Here is a 10,159-nt window from a genome sequence, read left to right on the forward strand (position 1 = left end):
TTGGAGTCCTGGGGCTTAGTTCCGGGTCATCCTTACTATCTTTCTTTCCTTACATGATCCCATCCAGTCCCACAGCTTTCAAAATCATCTCTATGTCAGTGACTTGCAGTACTGTATCTAGAAACTTGATCTCCTCTGTGGACTCCAAACACACATCCATACTTGATATTTCTTCTGGGTTATAACATGTCCAAGAGAGAGTTCTTTCTTTCTTTCTTTCTTTTTTTTTTTTTGAACTGTTTAAAATTGTTAACATTTATTGTATAATGCAATATGAATTTTTAACATAACCATATGAATTTTTCATTAAAATGTTCAACCATTTCCTACTGAAACATGTCCAAAGTTATAAAAATCCTCTCTTTTAAAGTAACCTATAGTGAATTAATCCAAAGTAATTGTGGCACTTTAGATAAAACATTTACTACACTGCATATTTTTTTTAAAGATTTTATTTATTTATTTGAGAGAGAGAATGAGATAGAGAGAGAGCATGAGAGGGGGGAGGGTCAGAAGGAGAAGCAGATTCCCTGCTGAGCAGGGAGCCTGATGCGGGACTCGATCCCGGGACTCCAGGATCATGACCTGAGCTGAAGGCAGTCGCTTAACCAACTGAGCCACCCAGGTGCCCTACACTGCATATTTTAAGTAGCTAAGGGATAGCCTGGTCAATAGTAGGTTACTGGAAAGAATTTAAAAAGCACGGCTTTCTTTAAGGAGGGAGTCATTTGGGATCACCGGGGAACATTGAGGTCTCATGAACATTGTGCAATCCCCAAAAAAACATTGTCACTCATTCCAACCCAATGCCTCTGCTGGCATGAGAAGGGGCTCCAAAGTGGAAGGAATCAATGTATGCCTTAATTTTCTCCAAATCAATTCCATGATGTAAGGCTCGCTCTGTTAGCAGCTGAGGATCGTGTATTCTTTGAGTTCCTGATAGTATTTCTTCACTTCTCATGAACATATCCTAAGAGTTGTACTGTTTAGGATTTCTTGGGTCAGGCATTGTATAGAAGGGTCTTACAGCCTTACAGGATATTTATCAAGAATGTAAAAGTCTGTATCATACTTTTCTTTTACCAAACGACCCAACAGTTTTCATTGTGTGTACTCAGATCTTCTTAATCTCCCATTTGGATTCCAGCTTCCCTAAGCATAGCCAATACTTCACAATACTCAAGTCTTAAATTTGGCTCCAAAAATTTGAATGGCTCACACAGGAATTGTTTATTCACTGTCTGAATTTCAGTTGAAACCTTTCTTGGAGTCCTTTGAATATTTGTACTAAGGTGCCAGCAATTTCTTCCACAACGTCATGGTAATGGTAATTAAAAGCCATTTCAATGTCCAAACCAACAACTTCAGTTAGATGTCTGTGGGTATTCAAGTTTTCAGCTCTGAATACTGGTCCAATACAGAAAACCTTCTCAAAATCAGCACAAATACACATTTGCTTGTACAGCTGTGGGGACTGGGCCAGGTATGCATTATTTTTAAAATATGACACAGTAAATACATTGGCTCCTCCTTCACGGGCAATTGAGATAATTTTAGGAGTTTGGATCTCCACAAAATCCTTGTTAATTAAACTCTCTCAGAAAAGATGCCGGATGTCAGACTGGAGACGGAAGACTGCCTGACTAGTTGATGTCCTAAGATCAATGACTCTGTTGTCTAATCCTGTATCCTGGTTAACAGTAGCTCTTCCTTCCTCTTCTCCTTCCGCTTCAGGCCGAACAGCATCGTCCAGCGGCCGGGGCAGGAGGGGTTCAGTCAAACTGATCATATAAATCTTTTGAACATGTAACTCTGCGTCTTGCTGTGTACAGCTTCCAATTTTCTGATTCACTTTTCTCACTACATCTTCTACATCTACGATGCTCTTTGTTAATGTTGGCAGCAAATTTAACCATCTGCTTGCTTGCATGGTCTCCCACCGCCACGAGCGCCTGGACATTAAACTGTTGCTGACGTAGGACTAAGAAACACTACTTACCTTTAGCTGTACTTGTATGAACCCTTGCACGCACCCAAACAAATTCTTCAGCTTTGTGTACTGTCAAGTCACTAACCCGAACCAAAGCACGATCTGGTTTTTCTTGTGATGGTATCATTGAAGATACTCCATATCTTTCTTTAGCATAATCTTCTGCCACATCCATGATCTCCTGCAGCTTCTTCTGACTCTTGCAGCTGGTGCTGGCGCTGGGCATCGGGACAATGGGACCAGGCAACCGTCACCACCCTCCCTCGCAGGCTTCGGTAGGGCACGCCTCAAGAGAGAATTCTTAATTCCATTCCAACTTCTGTCTAGACTTGTGCCTCCTGTGGTAAATGACACTGGTTTTCACCCAATGGCTGAAGCCAAACATCAGAGTCTGTATTAGCTAGGATCAATCACCCCAGCCAGCACAAGTAACTACTTTCTTTTCCTGCTGAATCAGAGACATAAGAAGCTTACAGTGGCTGGGTGGCAGTCTTAACTTCCATTTCAATGGGATCGTTGTTGTGTCTCCTGGTGGAAGCATTTCTCCCTATGTAATTAAGATCTCTAGGCCAGCAGGACATAAAGTCACAGAAACAGGAAGCAAAAATTTTGCTGGTGAGTCACTAGATGTAATAGCGAACAATGATACTCCAATTTCCACCCCTTAATTCCTGGATCCATGAATCCTGGTTATGGGAGAAACAGTACTATATATTGGACACTGATTCAGAGCATATATAGTCAGAATTCTGGAAAACCTGGCCCCAGGCCTGCAAGTACTGCTACCCAGCTAACACGGTAACTGAGTCTTCAAAAGGTCATTTTACCTTTCTAGTAAGCCAGCTGCTTCAGGCTGGTAGAGAACATGGTGAGACCAGTGAATTCCATGAGGACTGGCCTACTGACACACTTCATTTGCTGTGAGAATTCTTTGATCGGAAGCAATATTATGTGGAATACCATGACATTAGATAAGTTATTTGGACAGATGCATTTCATGCAAGGAAGGCAAATCTATATCAGAGTGAGTGTTTATTCCAATAAATATTGCCCCTTCCACCAGAGGAGCAATCTAATGTGATTAACCTACCAGCAGGCAGTTAGCAGATTACCCCGGGGAATCGTGCCATACCAGGGACTCAGTGTTAGTCTCTTTTGTTAGAAGATTGGGTGCTCAGCAGTGGCCATAGCCAGATCAGCCTTGGCGAGTACAGGTCCATGTTGCTGAGACCATGCATAACTTCCATCTCTGCCCCAATGGCCACTTTGTTCATGAGCCCATTGTGCAATAACAGGGTGACTGGGGAAAGTGATTTGGCAGCTTGGTGGTGATGAGTTCCAGCTAAACCCATTGTAAATGGGCAGGGAAGACCACTCTGCATTGAGGGAAATACTGCCCCCTCCCCGGAGAAAGAAGGGCTCTTGTGAAGGCATTCCCCATTTTTCATGTGGAAAGGAGACAGATGAACTAAGGAACATACTTTTATGTTGGTTGTTCTTGAGTGTCCATTCTCAATTAAGAGCATTTTCAAATTGTACATGTTGTCTTTGCCCCTCCTCCACCCAAGATTTTGATGAATCCCCTACCCTTTCCCCAAGGGTCAGTTTTGTGAAAAATACAAACTTTCCCAGAGTCCCACAATTTCATTTCAGAATTACTGTTCCAGATGCTTTTTGGAATGCAACAATTTTATTAGAATTCAATAATGGAAATCTTTCGGATCAGAGAAGTTAAAATGAATTTTATTTGGGAAGCTTAGAGCTTGACAAACTTGAAGACATTCAAAGGAAAGGGCAGCCCTCCCCCCCACACCAAAAAAACCCCAAAACAACAGTGATGGCTCAGGATATAATATGGATGGTTGGAGTATTATAGTCCAAGAGGACACAACATTTACAGCATTTGAGGGAATCCTTGGGTAGAAATGTAATGCCCTAAAATAAGGAAAATGTTCGTGTAGCAAGATGAAATCTCTGCTTGCTTTGTTACATTTACAAATACAATATATGCATTTGAGTATATTGTATAACTTCCAAAAGTCTCCATTTATTAGCTGTTAGCTTGAATAGGAGCTTGTAGATATCTGAGGCCTATCAACTGATAGTTAAGCTGTGATTCATCAGGATGGATCTTGACATCAGCTAGTGTTGTATAGACATCTGGAAAGTCAGAATTCTGTGAGGGAATGACATTTTTGAGGGGTTGGAATATAAGGATTAGGATTATGACAGGCACCTGAAACATTCTTGCACTGACTGTGGATTATGGATGGTCTTTTTCAGCATCCCTAGCTCTCTCAGCTCTCCCTCCCTTTAAGCTACACCATTTACTCTTTTTGGATGATGGCAGTGAGGATAGTAATTACTATCTCAGTGTGTAACTAAGAATTTAAAAAGTCTAATCTGCATTAGGTATGCAATGCAAAAAACTGTCATCTTCATCACATGACATAAGTGTAGAAGTGCATGCAGTGAACTGACTGACTTTAGCATTCTATGAGAATCCTCTGGAGCTTTGGTTCCCTGTGCTGGACAATCTGAATATGATATTTGGGGCAGTTAGGAGAAAGAGACCCCCAGGAGAGCATTCCTGCTGTGGCAGAGCTGGCTAGTGGTCCACCTATGACTCATGCTTCCTGGGCCATTGTGGAGAGCGGTTGCTGGGAAGCACCATCAGGCACACAGTGCATTTGCCCACTGCCCTTCCTTCCAGGTGGGGCTCTGTGATTGGCTTTGGTCAGTTACTTTGACCAAGACCATTTCTTAGTCTAATGTGATTCATAATATGTTATGAACTGAACTGTCTCCCTCCAAAATTCTTCTGTTGAAGTCTTAATGCCCAGTACCTCAGAATGTAACTGTATTTAGAGATAAGAGTCTTTTGGAAGGTAATTAAGGTTAAATGAGGTGAGAGGCTAGGTTTTAATCAAAAATGACTGCTGTCCTTATAAGAGGGATAAAGTAGGACACAGACACATAGAGAGAAGACCATGTGAAGGTACAGGGAGAACATGGCTGCCTCCAAGCCAAGGAAAGAAGCCTCAGAAGAAATCAACCCTGCTAACACCTTGATCTTGGATTTCCAGTCTCCAGAGCTATTAGAAAAAAACTGTTGTTGTTTAAGTCACCCAGCCTGTGGTACTTAGTTATGACATCCCTAGAAGACTAATACAGAGGGGATGTGTTTTCTCTGATTTCTTTCTTTCTTTTTTTTTTTTTAAAGATTTTATTTATTTATTTGAGAGAGAGAATGAGATAGAGAGCATGAGAGGGGGGAGGGTCAGAGAGAGAGGCAGACTCCCTGCTGAGCAGGGAGCCCGACGTGGGACTCGATCCCGGGACTCCAGGATCATGACCTGAGCTGAAGGCAGTTGCTTAACCAACTGAGCCACCCAGGCACCCCTCTCTGATTTCTTTCTTTCTATCTTCACTGGGTGGGATGTGGGTGCCTAGGGCAAACTTGGAAGCCTTGTTGAAGATGGTGAGCTCTCTATTAGTCTGGTCTCCAAATACCTCTGTGGGTTGGAGTCTGCTATTGGTGACGATCAGGAATATCCAGTTGAGATTTTAAGTAAATGAGAAATAAACTAGTATTATAGGAAGCCATGGAGATTTTGAGATTTATTTATTGCAACAGCTAGAATTACCTTCCCCAAATGGAGAATCATAGTGGATGAAGGGAGACAGATGGTCACATCTAGAAAAAGAGCAGGAGCATTATCAATGTGCAGGTATTGTTCTCTTTAGCCACAGAGCACTCTGGGGTAGCCTGGAAAAGGTGATGTAAAGTAACCCAAATACCTCATTAATTACCATATGATTCTAGGGGTGGGAGGAAGCTCATGCTAAAGCCACATAATGCCACAAGAAAGATACATGATCTGGGACCAGAAAACGGGTAAATGATTCTCATTTAGAAAAACTATGGGTCCCATTCTCATAAACAACAGCTGTTGTAGAAAATACAGAAATTTCATGTTTATGTTGGCTTCCACTGTTTAGACTTTTCATGTTAAATGTATTGTGTGTAATGTTTTCTGACTAAGTTACTTAATAAGTCACCAGAGCACCCGAGTAATTAAGAGGTGGGTGGTCTATGTTGACAAGTAAACAATATAATTTATCTGTGGTCCTTTTAGTTCCTGCTGTTGGAATGAGTTCCAAGTTCACAAGTTCATTCAGAACTAAAACTGAAAACTGTTCTTGGCTGTAAATGAGTTAATGTTCTGTCATCCAAACATGGGATCCCACTGGCACAGAGGGGCAGGCGGGGATGGGAGCCCAGGTCTGTAGCCATCAGCAGGCACCAAACTGTCCCTTGGCCTCTCTAGGACTGGTCTCTTGCACCATGGCTAACTTGAAGCCCCTCAAGATATCATAGAGTTTTGCTTACCATTCTTTTGGTTCTCTTCTCCTTCCAAGTTCATAGGGGCATTGTGCTTTCCTGCACCTTTGAAGTTAGGTGTGGTCGTGACTTATGCTGGCCAGTGAAATCTGAGCAGACATGCTCATACTGAGCACTCCGGGTGGAAGCATTGAGGAGCCCGTGCCTGTTCGTCCTGCTGTCTCTTCCCCTGGTAATGAAATGATGAAGTACATGTGGGTGTAAGTGAAGTAACCTAGAATACGGAGTTGCCCCCAGGGAGGCTGTTGTCTGAGCACATACCCTAGCCTGCAATGGACTTTGTGAGAGCTCACCTTTTGTTTGGTTAGTCGCAGAGGTTTTGAGGTTCTTATGTTACTACCTAACCTTGCCCATTCTGACTGAAGGTCATGAAGCCCTGTAAAATGTCTCTTAATGCTTATGGGGGCAGAGGCTGCTACTTATCCCTCAATATCTTTTCCTCTTCTCAGATTAATAGAGAATTTTTAGATGGGCATACAGGTGCATAAAATAGAAGTAAAATTTCTTGACCTTCTTCATAGCTAGGATGTGACTGAGTAACTGAGTCCTGGCTGTGGTGGTCTGCTGTGTCCTAGATAATGAAGGTTTCTATCTTTCTTCTTCTTCTTCATTGTTTTATTGAGCAAAAAGCAAACTGATTAGGGGAAACTGGGCTGTCCCCATTTGTAGTCTGCTTGTGTTAGAATAGAAAGGAACTCTAACTTCCAAGATTAGGTTATAAAAAGACAGTGTCTTCCATGCTGGGTGCCCTCTTTTGTTCTCTCACTTACTTGCTCCAAGGGAAGCCAGCTTCCATATTGTGAGCTGCTGTCTGGAGAGGTCAATGTGGGAAGGAACTGGGGGCATACGTCCAACAGCCCACAAGGAACTGAAGAGGGTTCTCCCCCAGTCAAAGCTTTAGAGGATACCACAACCCCTGCTGACAGCTTAACTTCACGAGAACCCTTGAGCTAGAGGCACCCAGTGAAGCCATATCTAGATTCCTAACCCATAGAAACCATGAAATAATAAATGTTTGATGTTTTAACCACTACATTTTGGGGGCAATTTATTAATGCAACAACAGATAACTAATACACTGGCCAAAGGGATATGCATGGAAGTTGCATGTGCAATCTCCATATTTATGTCATTAAAGGGAAGGGACACACTTCCTTTTCCCCTTATTTGTTTGCCCAATGGCTAGAACGTTATTGTGGAATGTCACTGGACCATGTACATAACAGGCATACCCGAACCATGACAGAGCAGTAAGGCGGGAGCCCGGACCCCTGACAATTTCGTGAAGATGAATAGTCACACTAGATCATACTTTTACATAAGAGAGAAATAAACAAGCTTCTTTCTCATTGAAACCATTGCAATTTGGGATCTCTTGTAGGGAAGCTAAGCCTTTATCATAACTAAAATATTTACTTGAATTCTGTAAAATGGGAAAGCTCCAGGAAGCAAAATGTTTTGGGACCAAACTTGTTTATAGAAGCTGGGAACAGTCATATTATTACAAGTTTATTAAGAGACTTGAAGTCAGCTACCCTACAACCCAGCAATTGCACTACTAGGTATTTGCCTCAAAGATACAGTTGTAGTGAAAAGAAGGGGCACATGCACTCCAATGTTCACAGCAGCAATGTCCACAATAGCCAAACTGTGGAAGGAGCTGAGGTGCCCTTCAACAGATGAATGGATAAAGAAGATGTGGGTCATATATACAATGGAATATTACTCAGCCATCAGAAAGGATGGATACCCACCATTCGCATCGACATGGATGGAACTGGAGGGGATTATGCTGAGTGAAGTAAGTGAGGCAGAGAAAGACAATTATCATATGGTTTCACTCATACGTGGAACATAAAGAATAGCATGGAAGACCATAGGGGAAGGGAGGGAAAACTGAAGGGGAGGAAATCAGAGAGGGAGACAAACCATGAGAGACTGGACTCTGGGAAACAAACTAGGGGTTGCAGAGGGGAGAGGGTGGGGGGATGGGGTAGCTGAGTGATGGGTATTTTTTTTTTTTTAGATTTTATTTATTTATTTGAGAGAGAGAGACAGATAGTGACAGAGATAGCAAGAGAGAGCACAAGCGGGAAGGAGAGGGAGAAGGAGGCTCCCGCTGAGCAGGGAGCCTGACGTGGGGCTTGATCCCAGGACCCTGGATCATGACCGGAGCTGAAGGCAGATGCTTAGCCCACTGAGTCACCAGGTGCCCCTTGGTGATAGGTATTAAGGAGGGCACATGTTGTGATGAGCACTTGGTGTTATACGCAACTAATGAATTATTGAACACTACACCAAAAATTAATGATGTACTATATGGTGGCTAACTGAACATAATAAAAAGAAACTTGAAGTCAGATATAAAACAGCCATTTTCTTTTTTCAGAATTATAGATTATAGAAACTGGTCTCTTGAAAATGAAGCAAAGGTTAGATGTAGTAATGTCAGCAAGAGGAAGCTGGGAATGGAATTGACCACTTTGATCAATTGATTACTAAGAGGGAGAGTTCAGGCAGCTTGGCAGGCAGGCCAATGTTTTGCATTCTTATTTACAAGAATTCTTTTTTGAGTGGGGGAGGGGCAGAGAAATAGGGAGAGGGACAGAGAATTTTTTTTTTAAGACTTTTAAAATTTATTTGATAGAGAGAGAGTGAGAGCACAAATAGGCAGAGCGGCAGGCAGAGGGAGAGGGAGAAGCAGGCTCCCCGCTCAGCAGAGAGCCTGATGTGTGGCTTGATCCCAGGACCCCAGCATCACAACCTGAGCTGAAAGCAGACGCTTAATGACTGAGGCACCTAGGCATTCCAGAATCTTTTTTTTTTTCCAAAGATTTATTTGTTTTACAGAGTGGGGGTAGGGACAAAGTGAGAGGGAGAGACAGAATCTTAAGCAGGCCTCGCCCAGTGTGGAACCTGATGTGGGGCTCGATCTCACAACCCTGAGATCACGACCTGAGCCGAAATCAAGAGTCATGCTTAAACAACTGAGACACCCAGGCGCCCCTACAAGAATTCTTTTGTACATCAGGTAAATAGCTCTTTTCAAAAGAAAATTAAAAAGTGTTCACATGGGATTATGTTTATACTAAAAAGTAGGAAAGTGGCATTTTTAATGTCACAAATGTGTAGCTACATATGAGTTGCTGCAATCCACAGTGGCAATGTAGATTCCTTCTGGAATGTCTCAGTAAAAGGTCAGCTCTCCCTTGGGTGAAAAAAGAACTGAGTTTTCATTCACTGAAAAGAGTTATGGGCTGCATAAAGAGGTGGCGTCTTAACTGTAACTGGGGTTATTTGCTTTTCTAATCCTCAAATTTAATGCTCTAAGTTTTACAAATAGCTAAAATAGGACAGACGTAAAAAACATCATTGTCATGGTCCAGACTCAAGCCTGTCCGGTTTGGGACTGAACCAGAGCTCTGCCAAAAAGTGTCCTGTGTCCTGTTTTCATTTCTGATTTTATTCCTGACTGTGCATGATGAATATGAAAGCAGACTAAATACAAATATCTGAAAAAAATCAACCCATCAGGCACAAATAAAGATTTTAATAAAGGAAATGATCTGTCTTTTCTTGGATTAGAAGATAGTGTTATAAAGGGTTATTTTTCCTAAATTATTTTATTTTATTCAATATCATCTCAGGTAAACATCTCAACAGAATTTGGGGAGAACTTGGACAAAATTATTCTAAAGTTAATCTGGTAATGAATATTTTGAAAATAGCTGAGAATATTTTGAAAAAATAATAAAGTAGGACTT

General features: G+C 42.0%; 1 pseudogene; it reads right to left on the reverse strand.

The window, feature by feature from the left end:
* Nucleotides 1-724: 724 nt before the first annotated feature.
* LOC102730935 (aspartate--tRNA ligase, cytoplasmic pseudogene) lies at nucleotides 725-2,350 on the reverse strand (annotated as a pseudogene).
* Between the last annotated feature and the right edge of the window lie 7,809 nt (nucleotides 2,351-10,159).

This window comes from Leptonychotes weddellii, chromosome 8, assembly GCF_054177405.1.
Source record: "Leptonychotes weddellii isolate Sample4059 chromosome 8, ASM5417740v2, whole genome shotgun sequence".
Taxonomy (NCBI): Eukaryota; Metazoa; Chordata; class Mammalia; order Carnivora; family Phocidae; genus Leptonychotes; species Leptonychotes weddellii.